The sequence below is a fragment of the Nerophis ophidion genome, linkage group LG23 (assembly GCF_033978795.1).
Source record: "Nerophis ophidion isolate RoL-2023_Sa linkage group LG23, RoL_Noph_v1.0, whole genome shotgun sequence".
In the NCBI taxonomy this organism is placed as follows: domain Eukaryota; kingdom Metazoa; phylum Chordata; class Actinopteri; order Syngnathiformes; family Syngnathidae; genus Nerophis; species Nerophis ophidion.
In genome coordinates this window covers 6,076,840-6,094,854 of record NC_084633.1, presented here as the reverse complement: position 1 = coordinate 6,094,854, position 18,015 = coordinate 6,076,840, and the positions used below count along the sequence as shown (strand labels likewise).

The following is an 18,015-nucleotide window of genomic DNA, read 5'->3' as shown; positions in this document are numbered from 1 at the left end:
CGAAGCAGGTGCACGTGAAAAACAAGAGGCAGGTGACACTAAATGCGTAGCTATGGAAACGGAAACAAACAGGAAGTGCCACCAGGAACAACGGAAGACAAATACCAAACAGGATGTGATACAAAACAGAACAAAACCAGAATATGTCATGATCCAAGTAGCGGATCATGACAACTAGTTAGCAATAATTCCGAGGTTGTCGAGGGAAGACTCTTTGTTAAAGGCGTACTGGTTGTATAATAAGGCCATGCAGAATAAGGCATTAATAAGTACTTAATAATGACTAATTAAGAGACAATATGTTACTAATGTGCATGTTATATAAGCGACTAATTAATGGTGAATATGTTCCCCATACTAAAATATTACTGGAAAAATGATAGAAAAATATAACATTTCTAATTCAGCATGTGTCTTACGTTATAAAGAATAGCAATGGATTTGGATATTGTTCCCTTTATATATTCAATCTGCGGTTTCCGGCATAATTTACAAATATTTTCTGTTACGCCCCACCCCCTAAGAAGAAGAAACACGCACGCACACACACACACACACACACACACCACTGTGACTCTAAATAGTTGAATTTGTCTATATAATTGTTATAACCAAACTTTCGCGTAACATTGTAAGCTTATTACAACGGTCTTTCCTCCCAGGGTGGTTACAGTGAAGCCAAGTGCTACATACCTTTCATCTTATCCTGGTATGGCAAAAAAAAAAACATGTCCCCCGAGGTCACACATGCCTCCGCCACTATTTGAGAAGGACTATTTAAGCCTGAAAAGCAGAAAAGGGAGGAGTGCCATCTTTGGGTTGGGGAGGAGATTTTTCCCCAAGTGGAGGAGTTCAAGTACCTCGGAGTCTTGTTCACGAGTGAGAGAAGAGTGGATCGTGAGGTCGACAGGCGGATCGGTGTGGCGTCTTCAGTAATGCGGACGCTGTATCGATCCGTTATGGTGAAGAAGGAGCTGAGCCGGAAGGCAAAGCTCTCGATTTACCGGTGGATCTACGATCCCATCCTCACCTATGGTCATGAGCTTTGGGTCATGACCGAAAGGACAAGATCACGGGTACAAGCGGCCGAAATGAGTTTCCTCCGCCGGGTGGCGGGGTTCTCCCTTAGAGATAGGGTGAGAAGCTCTGCCATCCGGGAGGAGCTCAAAGTAAAGCTACTGCTCCTCCACATCGAGAGGAGTCAGATGAGGTGGTTCGGGCATTTGGTCAGGATGCCACCCGGACGCCTCCCTAGGGAGGTGTTTAGGGCACGTCCAACCGGTAGGAGGTCACGGGGAAGACCCAGAACATGTTGGGAAGACTAGTCTCCCGGCTGGCTTGGGAACGCCTCGGGATCCCCCGGAGGAGCTGGACAAAATGGCTGGGAAGAAAGAAGTCTGGGCTTCCCTGCTTAGGCTGCTGCCCCCGCGACCCGACCTCGTAAGAAGATGGATGGATGGATATTTAAGCTTGTCTTTTTCATGTATGAGATGCATTATTAACATATGTGAAAACACTTTCTTGCAATTGGCCCTGCGATGAGATAGCGACTTGTCTAGGGTGTAACCCGCCTTCCTTCCGCCCGATTGTAGCTGAGATAGGCACCATCGCCCCCCGTGACCCCAAAGGGAATAAGCGGTAGATATGGATGGAATTTCTTGCAATATGCATTTTCTTTGATGTTCCTCTTCATATTCCCAGTCAGTGGAGCAGACATCTCCCAGGAGTGCACTGCAGGACTTCTAAAATGCCCATAAAAAGTGGTACATGTCTGCTGCATCTTTTAATACATAGCAAAATGTAACAGGTAGGAACATGATAGTATGGCTGTGCAGTAAATCAGTGGTCCCCAACCAGCGTTTGCTACCTGGCTGCACAGAAACACTACGCTTGTTAATAGATGTGTATTACAACTCCTTTGTTATAGTACATTGGACAATGCATTAATGGACATATACAATGTTAATGTGCCAGATTGTACCCAAAGGCTGATTTCCATCTGCAGTGCCCTGCAGGGTCATTGTATATAGCAGGAGTTCTTAACCTTTTTGACCTCGAGACCCAATTTTTCCACTACAGAGGAGCCTGGGGCCCACTCCAAGAATACTCCTGAATTAGTCATCTCACTCTTGATTTTGATCACATTCAATACTTATATTTAACCTATTTACAGTTTTACTACCTTGTTGTCAAGGCGTGGAATAAGGTGTGGTTTGTTTTCCCGAGGTGCAAAACGCCTGTATCGGACACGATGTGAAGGAAACGACATATTTTAATATGTTAACTCAAAAAAGGAACAAACAAAAGGAGGAGGTACAAAAACTTGGCTATGAAACAAAATTATTACTACAACATAAACTATGGACATAAAACAAAACTTGCAAACCATGGCATGAATAACACAACTTATGGGGAAAGAGAATAGAGCATGGATCATCAGCATGAAGCAAGGGTGTGTAGAGGATGATAGAGGATGATGTCGACAGGCTGACTGCCTGGCAAATACAGGCTTAAATAGTGCTTTGATTATTGACAGGTGCGTGTGTCCAAACATATGAGCCAGGTGAAACAAACCAGGGTACGCAAAAACAGGAACTAATGGAGTCAAAAACAAAACAGATTATAACTAAACAGAACGTGATCACAAAGACATGACACTTGTAAAAATGATATAAAAGCATGTGTCAGTCATAAAGATTATTATTCATTTAACAAATAAACCTTAGGCTTAGGTCAGGCCAAGGTGAAAAATAAGTACTAATCAAATAAACAATACATTGAATGGATAGATGGAAGTATTATGTTGTGCTAAAATAAACTAAATTAACAATAAATATGTTTCTTAACTAAACTAAACTTTCTTTTATATTGTCATTACTGCCACAAGTGGTGGAAAAGTGTATTTTAACTGAGTACCGCTGCTGCCGATACAGACCACAGCTGAAAAACAGACATATTACATTCTACGCGGCGATCGTGGCTGTTAGAATAATTATGTATATATTATCACACTAACTTTAGTATGCTTAAAGTCTGTTGATTTAGCTATTAGTTATTGTGGTCAAGTTAGACTTTTATAACCTATGCAAGGACAAAACTTCTTGTCTGAGGGGTGGCCTCAGCCACAGACGTTATCTTTGTTTTAACCCGCTAACAGCCAAGGACTTCAGGGACCTCAGCAAAGATAAGATGACAGCAACCAGACAAGACAGAGACTTCAAGGACCTCAACGAAGATAAGATGACATCACACAGAAAAAGCGGGGACAAGGCAAAATCACAAGGCCCCCAGCCCATTCCGTCACGTACTGTGCGTCCTGGATCTGATTTGCATAATATATGTGACCACTCTTTTTAGAGGCGGCCTCACTGTTGTTGACTATGGAACTCTTAATAAAAAGAGGGACCCGGGAGCTGAACCTTAGAGCGTAGGGCGAGACTGTGACTAAGTGTTCAGCGCCGTGCGGTCTCCTCATGAGCTATATTGAACTCTGTCTCTGCTTGGTTCCTTGCTTCTTGTCTGATTAATAGATGTCATCGGTGTTTGAACCTGACAGTGGCCCAACACTGGGCCCTGGCACTATTGTTAGAAGACACTGGTATACAGTATATGCCATCAACATGCCAGGGACCAAGTCTTTGCAAAGAAAACCCTCCCAGGGCTCCCACTACTTCGGACTAATGGTGAGTTGATTTTTCATGCTCATTATTTAGGCTGTTTTTATCTGACACACATGGAAAGCCGGTCCGTGAAAATAATGCACACTTTAAACTGGTCCCTGGTGGGATAAAAGGTTGGGGAACCCATCCATCCATTTCCTACCGCTTATTCCCTTTGGGGTCGCGGGAGGCGCTGGTGCCTATCTCAGCTCGAGTGCTTCCGTGGTGAAAGTGGTGTAGTTCTTGTCCCGTTTTTGCACACCCTTGATCTACTGATAAACAGACACCGTCCCAGAGAAAAGTTCACTTTGGCATTAGTGTAAATATGATCAATGTAGGACTTATGCATTAATCAATTAAGTATGTCAATAGTGACTAATCTTTCTTTTAGGGGCACATTGACAACTGATCAATGTTCAAATCACCCAGTGGGTGTACTGCTCTTTTTCTAACAGTCACATCCGTAAGCATCGAACATATATCATGAGTGAATTGTGCAGTGGAGCTTGGAGGAAGGTAACGACAGCCAATAGTTATTGCTTTAGTGAGGTAAAGCTAAAGTTTTTTTTCAAAAGCTGAAACTATCAGATCATATCTAATTTTAACAGGGATATTACTCCGTATATAAATAGCGACTCCTCCTCCATACCTATTTATATCCTTTCTAAAGAGCCACTGAAAGCTATCTCAGAGTCACTAATAGTCTCAGATAAGGCCATGATATTACATTTTTTTGTGTTAATTCAATTTAATCATTAAACATTAAAGGGAAGACTTCATATATTTTATATTTGCAATTTGCAAAACCTTTCCAGGCAAACGAAGGTTACTTTATGTCTGTTTTTTGTCGATCATAGAAGCAGTCTATACATGTGCATTTACCAGTGCTGCGCCATCTGCTGGCCTAACATACCCAGAAATCATGATCATAATTATATATGAAAATATATTTTTTAATTTCTTTCCCTGAATATCTAAAAGTATTCATATTCTCTTCATGTCATATTATGCTCGTTCCAGTGCTGTTTTTTTTTTGTTTTAGTTTGCATCCAATCAGAATTCAGCTAGCTTATGTTGCCATGCTGTACCAAATCTGCCAGACGCCTTCAGAATCAACAATGCAGGAGTCTGTGCACTGTAAGCGATCTGGGACATACAGTTGATAGATAATTGCGATATCCAATCAGATCATGAGTTGTTGTCAGTAAGGCCTTCTAGATGTCCTAAAATTTTACGTGAAATTTACACGTCCTGTGATTGGCGGGTAAATTTAAGAACACATAGAGTTGAGAGACAGTTGCGATAGCCAGTCAGATCACAAGTTGTTGACAGTAGCCTATCTAAGTAGCCTCATAATAACGAGACTGTGATTGAATACTCACTTGTCATTCCAAAGTGAGTATTCATATAGTTTCCATTTAGCAGAGAAGGAGAACAAAACATTGATTAGGTGGCAGATGTATGTTTGCAAGGCCATTTTCAAAAAGGATATTTAAAGAGAAACTACATCTTGTGAGACTATGTCGGCCAACCGCGGAAGCGAGCTCAGCTGTTCTGGCGATGAAATGGTGAAACTCTCACCACTTCCACTCGAATAAGCCGACGACTGGCTTGAATCTTCTTCCTAAACTCTGTGATGGACAGTGGAGAAAATTACGCATATTTATATTTGAGGGTGTCAGGCTAGGACTTTGATTGTGTGTGCTCCTTCGACGCAGAGGGATTACAGGACGAGCCAGGCGTGAATTAAGGTACATGATGTTTTATTAGGAATTCTGAATACAAAAATAAACAAACTAAGGGCGCTCACAAGGAGGTATAAAACTTGGCTACAATATATAAACAGGAAACAAAAACACTTGCTCGATTGGCATGAATGAACTAAGAACAGAAACAGCACGATGGCATGACTATAAACAACTAAAACAAAACACTTACTGTGACAACAAAACCAGGAGGCAAAAATAGCAAGGTGCGTGGCAGGTGATCATGGGCATGGAGAATGAGCAGCAAAGGTCGTAGATTACAATGAAAGTTAGAACGGCATGGGTAATGAAAGTTGGTGTGAAAATCCCAGGACGAAGACAAGAAAAAGAGTGACTTAAATAGCTGTGATAATTAGTGAAAACAGGTGAGGCTGAGAACAGGGACGTGACAGGTGAAAAATAATGAGGTTGGCATGGAAACAAACAAAACCAGGAAGAGCAAAACGTGACTGATTGTCCAAAATCAAAAACATAACATGACAAAACAAAACATGATCCATAGGTGTGACAGAGGGACGATAAGAGAAAAGATGACTGAAGTGGAAAATTTTATAAAAAACATAATAATAATAATGATTCTTGTGTTTATAAATGCACCTTGTTAATATTGAAGAGGGGAGGAAAAAACATTTTCCCACAAGCATATTTTGTTTTGTTTGGTTTTTTTAGAAAATGTTAATGTGCATCTTACAAAATTCTCATTAAGTCTAAGGATATTTGCGCCCTCTAAAAATATCTAATATGAACTAAGTTTTAAAAAAAATTTTCCCTTGAACCAGTGATGATAACATGGCTTTATCGTTTTATATATTTTAGTAACATTGAGCAAGTTGCCTGGGTCATTATTGTCACCGATGTCCCACTGGGTGTGAGTTTTCCTTGCCCTTATGTGGGCCTACCGAGGATGTCGTAGTGGTTTTTGCAGCCCTTTGAGACACTAGTGATTTAGGGCTATATAAGTAAACATTGATTGATTGATTGATTGATTTAATGAAAGTGACTAGAAACTTAATTCAAATTTCTGTGCAATTGCAATAAATGGAAATGGATCGTCTAAATTGCATTTGTACCTCGTTTATTGCGGTTAAATGGGACTGGACATAGTCCTTGTTATCAATTTTCAGCAAAGTATGATTAATTTTGAACCACTTAGGTGAAGTTGCATGATTTCCTACGGCACACCAGACAATATCTCACGGCACACTACTGTCGGCACAGTGGTTGAAAAACACTGGTCTAGCGTACATATTTACCACTTGTATTTTAAACAGCATTTTAAATTGATCAGTGCGCCATGTAGAACTAACACATTATATCGCCGTAATCACAATATCGCAATGCTGTATTGCATTGTCACTCAAGTATCGTGATACATGTCGTGTCATAAAGTCGCCGTTCATACCAAGTCCAAATATGATTGTTGTTTTTTAAGGTTTAAGGTTTTAATACTTACGTATAAAATACTACACGGTCTAGCTCCATCCTATCTTGCCGATTGTATTGTACCATATGTCCCGGCAAGAAATATGCGTTCAAAGGACTCCGGCTTATTAGTGATTCCCAGAGCCCAAAAAAAGTCTGCGGGCTATAGAGCGTTTTCCATTCGGGCTCCAGTACTCTGGAATGCCCTCCCGGTAACAGTTAGGGACGCTACCACAGTAGAAGCATTTAAGTCTCATCTTAAAACTCATTTGTATACTCTAGCCTTTAAATAGACCCCCTTTTTAGACCAGTTGATCCGCCGTTTCTTTTTTTTCTCTCCTCTGCCCCCCTCTCCCTTGTGGAGGGGTTGGGCGGAGGGCGGGGGGAATAGGTCCGGTGGCCATGGATGAAGTACTGGCTGTCCAGAGTCGGGACCCGGGATGGACCGCTCGCCTGTGTATCGGCTGGGGACATCTCTGCGCTGCTGATCCGCCTCCGCTTGGTATGGTTTCCTGCTGGCTCCAATATGGACGGGACTCTCGCTACTGCACTGGATCCACTTTGGACTGCACTCTCACCGTTATGTTAGATCCATTAGGGATTAGACTTTCACAATATCATTGCTGTCGGTCCCCTGGGGGGGTTGCCCACATATGCGGTCCTCTCCAAGGTTTCTCATAGTCATCATTGTCACTGTCACTGGAGTGACAGTGACAACGGCAAGGAGTTTTTCCTTGCCCTTATGTAGGCTCTACCGAGGATGTCGTTGTGGTTTGTGCAGCCCTTTGAGACACTTGTGATTTATGGCTATATAAATAAACATTGATTGATTGATTGATTGATTTTTTTGTTTTTTTTACACTCACAACAAAACACAAAAAGAAGAAACAATAGTATAAAAGAAACAACATTTGGAGCATGAAAAAACTGATCGTTGTGGTTTGTGCAGCCCTTTGAGACACTTGTGATTTATGGCTATATAAATAAACATTGATTGATTGATTGATTGATTTTTTTGTTTTTTTTACACTCACAACAAAACACAAAAAGAATAAACAATAGTATAAAAGAAACAACATTTGGAGCATGAAAAAACTGATGTCCTGCCCCATCATCACTCAGATTTAATCATTAGATTATTGATCAACATCACAATACATAATCATATTTTATGTTTAACAGTAGTCAATATATTATTGACATTGTTTTAATTTTCCTAATGGCATCAAATCTGATTGGTTTTATTTGGCTTAGTCAATCAGTATTTATTTAATCAGGTGGCCTATATGAGTCCATCAATAATCATCCAAAATAAAACAAGCACAACTTGAATCTATGGTTAGGCGGCAGCTGCTAAAAATCAGTGAAATAAAAAAAACGATCCAGCAGGTCTTTTAGTGGCCTTTGTCCAACTCCTGGGCATCTTCACCTGACTAATCAGAATGTGCTATAGTAGCACTAATGACCCGCCAAATCTGCTCTTTAATTCAATAGACCTGGGGCATTTAATGGGAATTAATTCGGTCGCCAAAGCCCAACGTGTTTTGGCCTCTGACTGTCAAGGTCAGCACACTTTAACAGCACTAATCGCGTCGCTGTCTAGGAACTATTATTGAACGGGAGGCACACTCAGACTGGTGTACATCTCCAGCAAACAGGTTGTGGCGAGAAAGAGGTGGCAAAGTTAACTTCTGTTAAGCAGCATAGTCTGAGAATAGCAATATAGTGGAACCTGCTTTTACCAACCCCTCGTTGTACGAACTTATCGATGCATGAGCCACAGACCCAAAAAAAAGTATTCTTTGGTGTACGAACCATGCCCGTGTACGAATGTTTCATTCACCCATTTTGTGCCCGGCAGCACATCCATTGTGGGCGGGGCTGATCGCTCTCCGGTGCCATTAGCTACAGTACTAATTGTTTCTTTGTATGTTTTTGAGCTTTTTTCACAGCATTATTCCAGCGTTGCTAGCTCATTAAAAGGGAACTGCATATTTTTGTACATCGTTCACAATCATTATGAAAGACATGACGACGGATGGATTTTTTTAATGCATTCTAAATATTATAAAATTATAATAAAATTATTATTATTATTGAATCACAATTATTTAAATGCAACAATTTGGTGCATTTGCAAACAGCTAAAATGATGTATAAAGCAAACCATAACCTGCTACCCAAAAATGTACAACAATTTGTTATTATCCGCTGCCTGGATCATTCCGTATTGTAGTTTTGTTCCTTTTTGTATCACATTCTGTTGTTTGGACTTCCTTATTTCCTGTTTGCTCTGTTACCATGGTTGCTCATTACTTTTCACCTGCCCCTTGTTTTCGACGCACACCTGTTGTTGCTGATTACTGCCTTATTTAAGCCTGCCCCTTTTGTTATTTCGTCCTCGGTTCCTAATTTGCTTTCATGCAACAAGTGACGACTGTTTTCCATGCTCTTACTCGCTAGCTTTCACGCTACGCTTTATTCATTCCAAGTTCTCATGCTAGTTGTTTTGTTTTCCCTTTTTGTGCCTTTGTGCCAAGTGTTAGTGTATCTGTTTTTTTCCCTAGCTTCCATGCTAGCGCCTTTTGTTTGCCTTTTCTGCCTAGCACCAGTATTTTTGTTCTTAGCCTTTTATCAGTTAAATAAATCCTTTATTTCTTACCTTAAGCTGTGTTCTTGCCCGACGCATCCACGGAAGAACCAATCCGGCATCGCTATGCCCACCAAGTGTCACACATTTCTTCTCAACAAAAGAGGAGAAATATAATCTTAGGGGAAAATCTAATTTAAAACATGTGTATGCTCGTACAACACTTAAAACCTTTAGCATATCAGTATGTGGGATTGAATTATGGAATGGATTAACCCAAAGAAATCCAATAAAGGACCAATAAGATTTAGTTTAAGAGACTGTTCAAACTACAAGTGTTCACAAAGTACACAGAACAAAAATTATGATGAACATCCCAAACCCTTTTTTCGTCTTTTTTTTAATTGAGACAAATAGTATTTTTGTATCTAATATTTGTTTGCTTACTATAGTATATTATTTATCTATTATTTATTTTTTCACTGTTCTGTTACAGAGAAGAAGGACATTGGATACACTTGCTATGGTATGAAAAGGAGTAGGGTTAGATAAGCTCTGCTTCTCCCAACTCCTTTTCTGATTTGCTGAAATAAAACAACTGGAAATGCGTGATGCATTATATTGTATTGTGTGCAGGTTCCAAACAAACTGAAACTGACCTGAAATATTAAATACATTTAATCAAAAGTCAGCTTACAATGGAGCCCATGGGAACCCATAGAGCTCCTAAAAACATCCAAACACCTCTATTAGGGTTTTATGTATATGATGTAAGTATATGTGTAATGTAGTAACGGACACATTTATAATAACATTTAATATTTGCATATTTTGATCAATTTAAGCATACTGAGATTGGTGGGTCGTGAGTTCAAACCCCAGGCAAGTCACACCAAAGACTATAAAAAATGGACCCATTGCCTCCCTGCTTGGCACTCAGCATCAAGGAGTTGGAATTGGGGGTTAAATCACCAAAATGATTCCCGGGCGTGGCCACTGCTGCTGCTCACTGCTCCCCTCACCTCCCAGGGGTGGAACAAGGGGATGGGTCAAATGCAGTGGTTAATTTCACTACACCTGCGTCTGTGTGACTTTACTTTTTACTTGATAAGAGCCAACAAACAATAAAACATCACTTACTGTGCAAGGTCTGCTGTCATTAGGATGCTGCCTGCTAGGATGTTCATATACTCCCATCTAGATGAAAAATGTCTCATAATCTTCGCAAAGAAATGTGGTTAACAAGCGTTTTTTGTCTCGTTCTTGCCACTTCCGGTAGTGCCTTTCTTGTCGCTGTATTAAATGTCTACTGTGGCATCTCTTTCAGGTCAGGACTCTGTACAGGCCAGTCAAGTTCATCCACACCAGACTCTGTCATCCATGTTTTTATGGACCTTTCTTTGTGCACTGGTGCACAGTCATGTTGGAAGAGGAAAGGGCCCGCTCCAAAGACAGTTCCCACAAGGTTGGGAGCATGGAAGTGTCCAAAATGTTTTGGTAACCTGGAGCATTCAAAGTTCCTTTCATTGGAACTAAGGGGCCAATCCCAGCTCCTGAAAAACAACCCCACACCATAATTCTTCCTCCACCAAATTTCACACTCGGCACAATGCATTCTGAAATGTACAGTTCTCTTGGCAACATCCAAACCTAGACCCGTCCGTCAGATTTTCCAGATGGAAAAGCGTGATTCATCACTCCAGAAAATGTGTCTCGACTGCTCTAGACTCCAGTGATGACGTGCTTTACACCACTGCTTTGAATTGGACTTGGTGATGTATGGCTTGGATGCAGCTGGTCGGCCATAGAGATGACCCGACTTCGCAACACAAATGTGGAACAAAAAAGATGACTGGACTGGTTGAATCCACATTTTGTTTCTAGTTTGTTTGTAATGTGATGTATTTCTTTTGCCACATGTGTCATAGAAATGGATAATGTGGTTTGTGCAAAATCCTGCTAACTAACAAGCAAGCTGCTAACCATCTGTTCTTCATTCTCCTATAAACACAAGAGATACTTTCCTCCTTTTTTATCAACCACTTTATTTAAAATTCTGCTCCTACCTCCATGTTTTTTTTTTTGTTTTTTTTTTCTTCTTCCCACTGCACAGCATCCATCACCTCTCGGGAGCACCCCCGACAGACAGCGCAATAGATTCCCTGAATTATGGCGAACATAGTTCAATACAGTTCTGATGAACTGAAGATTACAGAGAAACAAGGCAGTGGGTTTGCAAGGTAGGTGGTCATTATTCAGTCTCCCGGACCTGCCTCTTTTTACTGATTTCATCTCCACCACCCTTCTTCAAACCACCACCCTCCGCCACACCACTGATCTGTGATTGCAATTGATCGGAGACTGCTCATCATTCCTCCTCGAGAAACATCGGGAAGCATCGACGTCTCGAAGGAAAGGTCTGGCCGGAGATAAAACAGAATGGGACAAATAATTGCAAAGGGGGGGCTCGAGGATGGAGCCATGCGGGCTTGAAGTGGAAGAGAGAAAAGACGGCGAGGGGGCGGGGCAGCTTCCCTCACATTCCTCATGTAACGCCTCCTGTAGGCGTGGCCTGTGATTGATAGAGGCGTGCAGAGCAAAGGTCTTAGAAGGGGATTTCACTATTGCCTGCAGTCGAAGTTAATTTACGACATTGTTTAAGAGGGGATACACCGCCGGAGGAAGAGGGTTGCGTCAATTCAGGCTGAGGCTCATGAACAAAATCTTTGATTGGTGATCACTGCAAGTCTCTTATTGACCATGGCCTCTTTGCAAACTTCTTGTATTGTCAACCACTGTATGTTGATGGCATTTTCATTTCAATATATACACTATATTGCCAAAATGATTTGGCCACCCATCCAAATGATCAGAATCAGGTGTCTTAATCACTTGGCAAAGCCACAGGTGTATAAAATCAAGCACTTAGGCATGGAGACTGTTTCTACAAACATTTGTGAAAGAATGGGCCGCTCTCAGGAGATCAGTGATGTCCACCGTGGAACTGGGATAGGATAGGATAGGTTAGGTCGTTATTGTCATTGCACAAGTACAACGAAACTCTGTTTTCTGTAATAGGATGTTACGTGCGCAACACATCCAGTCGTGGAATTTCCTCGCTCATAAATATTCCAAAGTCAACTGTTAGTTTTATTATAAGAAAATGGAAGCTTTTGGGAACAACAGCAACTCAGCCACCAAGTCGTACAGTATGCCACAAAAAGTGACAAAGAGAGGGGTGGCGGATGCTGAAGCGCATAGTGCAAAGAGGTCACTGACTTTCTGCACAGTCAGTTGCTACAGAGCTCAGAACTTCATGTGACCTTCCAATTAGCCCACGCACAGTATGCAGAGAGCTTAATGGAATGTGTTTCCATTGCCGAGCAGCTGCATCTAAGCCATACATCACCAAGTCCAATGCAAAGCGTCAAATACAGTGGTGTAAAGCACGTCGTCTCTGGACTCTAAAGCAGTGGAGACGCAATTTCTGGAGTGATGAATCATGTTTTTCCATCTGGCAATGTAATGGTTGAATCTGGATTTAGAGGTTGCCAGAATAACGCTACATTTTGGACAGCATTGTGCCGATCGTGTAATTTGGTGGAGGAGGAATGATGGTGTGGGGTTGTTTTCCAGGAGTTGGGCTTGGCCCCTTAGTTCCAGTGAAAGGAACTTTAAATGCTCCAGGACACCAAAACATTTTGGACAATTCCATGCTCCCAACCTTGTGGGAACAGTTTGGAGCTGGCCCCTTCCTCTTCCAACATGACTGTGCACCATTGCACAAAGCAAGGTCCATAAAGACATGGTTGACAGAGTCTGGTGTGGATGAACTTGACTGGCCTGCACAGAGTCCCGACCTGAACCAGATAGAACACCTTTGGGATGAATTAGAACGGAAATTGACAGCCAGGCCTTCTCGATCAACATCAGTGCCTGTCCTCACCAATGCGCTTTTGGAAAAATGGTGGAAAATTCCTATAAACACACTACGCAACCATGTGGACAGCCTTGAAAGAAGACTTGAAGCTGTAATAGCTGCAAAAGGTGGACCGACATTATATTGAACCCTATGGGTTAGGAATAGGATGGCACTTCAAGTTCAAATGTGAATGAAGGCAGGTACCAAATACTTTTGGCAATATAGTGTAAGAAAATATTTATCTCTACTCAAAGAGCAATAGACGACTCCCGAGAGCAATTCACAGTAGCGTATTGTTTCTGTTGTTTCCAAGACCCACTGTGTACACGCACTTAAAACATACACTCATCTTTTTTCAAGCACTGCTGTGTATCAGATGTTGTTTCTCTGGTTATAGTTTTGTATCAAGTGAGAGCTGTTTGCATGTTTTTTTTTTCTTGCATTGGCACCTATTTCAATCAATCCAAGTTTATTTATAAAGCGCTTTTTATACATAAATGAAATGCAAGGCAAAGTGCTTTACAAAGTTAAAAACAATACCCCGGTGACCAATATCCCCCATTATTACATACGTGCGCACGGATACATATGCCAATCACAAACACACACACATATATATACAGTATAGACAAATTATTGCATGACTGAGTACAGAGGGGCTAGGTAGAGAAACACTATTACAGAAGCCATCTGCACCAGGAGATGACCACACCACGGCCAGCAGGACGCTGACACATAGCGCCCCCACAGCCATGGCCGATAATCCCTCTGAGGAACAAGTACCTGGGAGTCCACTTGAACAGCAGACTGGACTGAAAGGACTTTCTTGTATACAAGAAGGGCATGAGCAGACCCTTTTCCTGAGGAAGCTTAGGTCCTTTAATGTGTGCAGCAAGCTGTTGGAGATATTTTTTCAGTTGGTTTTGGCCAGTGCCCTGTACTTTTCAGTGGTTTGTTGAGGAAGTAGCACCAGCAAAAAGGGACTTAAACCGGATGTTATTGCAGATTCAACTCTTCTGGGAAGGCTGTCCACAAGGTTGCTGTTGTGTCACGCACACACTCGGTGCTTCCTGCTGCTGCAAGTGCACACAGAAGATCCACTGCAAACACCAGAGACTCCCACACACTCATCAAGCGGACCACGCCCACTCCGCCGCAGCCGACGGCAGGCCACACCTGACGCTAATGAAGGAGGGCAGTATAAAGATGGCCGACGCTGACTCCTCGATGTCGGAACGTAAACTACCTTTGTAAGCTGCGTGTCTCGGACTACCTCCTGATCTTGCTAGTGACTACTTCCTTGTGAATTATATATTTATATAGCGCTTTTCTCAAGTGACTCAAAGCGCTTTACATAGTGACACCCAATATCTAAGTTACATTTAAACCAGTGTGGGTGGCACTGGGAGCAGGTGGGTAAAGTGTCTTGCCCAAGGACACAACGGCAGTAACTAGGATGGCACAAGTGGGAATCGAACCTGCAACTCTCAAGTTGCTGGCACGGCCACTCTACCAACCGAGCTATGCCGCCCTTGTGTTTTTCCTGATCCTGTTTCTCCTGCTCTTCCACAGTGTTTGTGTCACCACCGCTGCTTCCCTCCTGGCCCCACTTTGCCTTCCTGGATCCCCCGACCTCGTTTATGGACTTTGGACTCGCTCTCCTGCCTCGGGCCCCTCGCTTGGACTTTGGACTTCCTCTGGCTTGCTCCCTCTCGGATTTGGACACCCTTTTCAACCAACACGCACCTCAACAAACCTTACGGTATCGACATATGATAAATTCCACACATAGTCTTCCATGCAAACACATAGTAGCATACACACTGCACGTAATCATCAAGTCTTCGAATAAACCTGTTGAACTTGACATTCCTTCGCTGTGCCTTCTCCTTCCCCAGTAGCAAACATAACAGTTGCGGAGTGTGTTTATAGGAATTTTACACCATTCTTCCAAAAGTGCATTGGTGAGGTCACACACTGATGTTGGTCGAGAAGGCCTGGCTCTCAATCTCCGTTGTAATTCATCCCAAAGGTGTTCTATCGGGTTCAGGTCAGGACTCTGCGCAGGCCAGTCATGTTCATTCACGCCAGACTCTGTCATCCATGTCTTTATGAACCTTGCTTTGTGCACTGGTGCAGAGTCATGTTGGTAGAGGTAGGGGCCCGCTCCAGACTCACGGGATTATCCAAAATGTTTTGGTACCCTGGAACATTCAAAGTTCCTTTTACTGGAACTAAGGGGCCAAGCCTAACTCCTGAAAAACAACCCCACACTATAATTCCTCCTCCACCAGATTTCACGATGTATTCGGAAATAAAACTTTCTCCTGGCAACCTTCAAACCCAGACTCGTCCATCACATTGCCAGATGGAAACGCGTAATTCATCACCCTAGAGAATGCGTCTCCACTGCTCTAGAGTCCAGTGGTGACGTACTTTACACCACTGCATACTCTGTATGCAGAGTATGCAGAGAGCTTACTCTGTGCGCAGACTAAGCTCTCTGCGAACTGTACGTGGGCTAATTGGAAGTTCACATGAAGTTTGGAGCTCTGTAGCAACTGACTGAACAGAAAGTCGACGACCTCTTTGCACTATGAGCTTCAACATCCACTGACCCCTCTCTCTGTCAGTTTACATGGCCTACCACTTGGTGGCTGAGTTGCTGTTGTTCCCAAACTCTTTCATGTTCTTATAACAAAGTCGACAGTTGACTTTGGAATCTTTAGGAGCGAGGAAATTTCACCACTGGATGTTTTGCACAGGTGGCATCCCATGACAGTTCCACGCTGGAAATCACTGAGCTCCTGAGTGGCCCATTTTTTCACAAATGTTTGGAGGAACAGTCTCCATGCCTAAGTGCATGATTTTATCCACCTGTGGCCGGGCCAAGTGATTCTGATGATTTGGATGGGTGGCCAAATACTTTTGGCAATATATTGTCAGTTGGGGGCACCCGCACCATCTCTAGTTGAGTCTGTGGGTGTGCCTAATAAACGGCCCCTTCCCTTTTTTCTGTTGGACTGCAGCAATCTATTGTGTCCCTTACCCACCCACCCCACAAGTGACTAATGTGATCGTGGGATGCTTCCTCTAATCTGATAGAGCGTGCATGTGCATATTCAAGCGTGCAATCAAGCCAACATGAAGCGGAGGGGTCGGGGGTGTGGTGGTGGGGAAAGATGCTCATCCTGCCAATCTGCTGGCTCAGCACTGCGCGCTCTCCGTGGTGCTGAAGTTACCCACCGCCTTCCATCCACACAGGGCATCCATCACATTGCACGTCGCAACGGGGCAATTAAAAGAACCTTCAGCCACTGACTGAGCTCATGTAGCTCTTGTCCAACATGCCACAAGAAAAATGTTTAAATAAATAAATAAAAAATGTGTGGGCGGTATCTGTGTGCTCTGTGGATTCGGACACTGTTGCTGCTCGTGGCGGGGAATCTCAATCCCTCTCCCTCTCTCACGATCACTCACTCACATGCACACCATCACGCACGCGAGTGCTCAAAAGCAGCTGACACCCAAGCCCTCATTGCAGGAGAAGTGTGTGTTTGTGAGACTGTGTGTGTGTGTGTGTGCATGTGTGTGTGTGTGGGAGTCAACGCCACTGTAGAGCTGGGCCATTCAACCTCAAACACGCGTACACACACTGGCAGTTTTATCCCCTGCGTGATTCCTCCCACGACTCTAAATCCCTCTTGCACATCTGTCCACTGCGCAGCCAGTCCAATCTTTCTTTCCCCGCAGACCACCAGTCCAACGCATCATTCACCCCCTTCCCTTCCCAACACTTTAAATCAGTGCCCATTTAATGCCCTCCCGCATTATAAATCCACACATGAACAACTGTAGTAAACAGTGAGGAACAGTCAGTAAAGCACCGAGGGCTGGGGGGGGAGAGCAACCAAACACTGCAGGAAAGACAGCTCAAGCCAGCAGGGAGAGACACTCTCAAGTGCAGGTGCATGATCCCTCACATAAAAATCATCATTGCCGGGCTTTAATTGCCGTCACATTAAAAGGCAAGCGGCGACAAAACAACCAAATGGATTTCAGCACGGTACCTTTTATTTGTTTCCACTCCGAAATGTGTGCGGCCGTTTGGTTGAAGCAAAAGAGATTATTCTCCTGTTCTCATCCGCCGTTACGTCGCAGGCAGAAGCAGCATCAGCAGCATCAGCAGCGGCGGCAGCAGCAGCAGAGCGGGAGACGATGACTGAGAGGGGATGGAGAAGGGAGGGAGAGAGCGCGTGAGAGAGAGACCTTTTGCATATGGCAGTGGGCTTGAACTGCCCCATTTTCCTGGTGCTAAATGTAACGCGCTGAGAAAAAAATCATATTAATAGGGAAGATGTTCCTGTTGGAATATAAATGTGCCAAACTGTCATCCATACTTGCCAACCCTCCCGGATTTTCCGGGAGACTACCGAAATTCAGCGCCTCTCCCGAAAACCTCCCGGAAGAAATTTTCTCCCGAAATTCAGCGGACCTGAGTGGGGACAGCCTGTTTTTACGTCCGCTTTCCACCTATATAAACAGGTTGCCTGCCCAATCACGTTACAACATCTACGGATTTTAATAAAAAACTGCACACACAAGGAGACGAAGCAGAAGAACGAGGAAGTTACAGCAATGGCGACGCCGTTTGTA

At 43.1% G+C, this 18,015-nt stretch overlaps 1 protein-coding gene across 1 annotated transcript in view; it reads right to left on the bottom strand.

Moving 5' to 3' along the window:
- LOC133541451 (protein phosphatase 1 regulatory subunit 29) overlaps nucleotides 1-17,545 on the bottom strand; it is a 217,124-nt gene extending 199,579 nt beyond the window's left edge. Inside the window, exon 1 of the mRNA XM_061884891.1 lies at nucleotides 17,430-17,545. The gene's annotated coding sequence lies outside the window, so the exon portion shown is untranslated. The remainder of the gene's footprint in view (nucleotides 1-17,429) is intronic.
- Nucleotides 17,546-18,015: the final 470 nt, after the last annotated feature.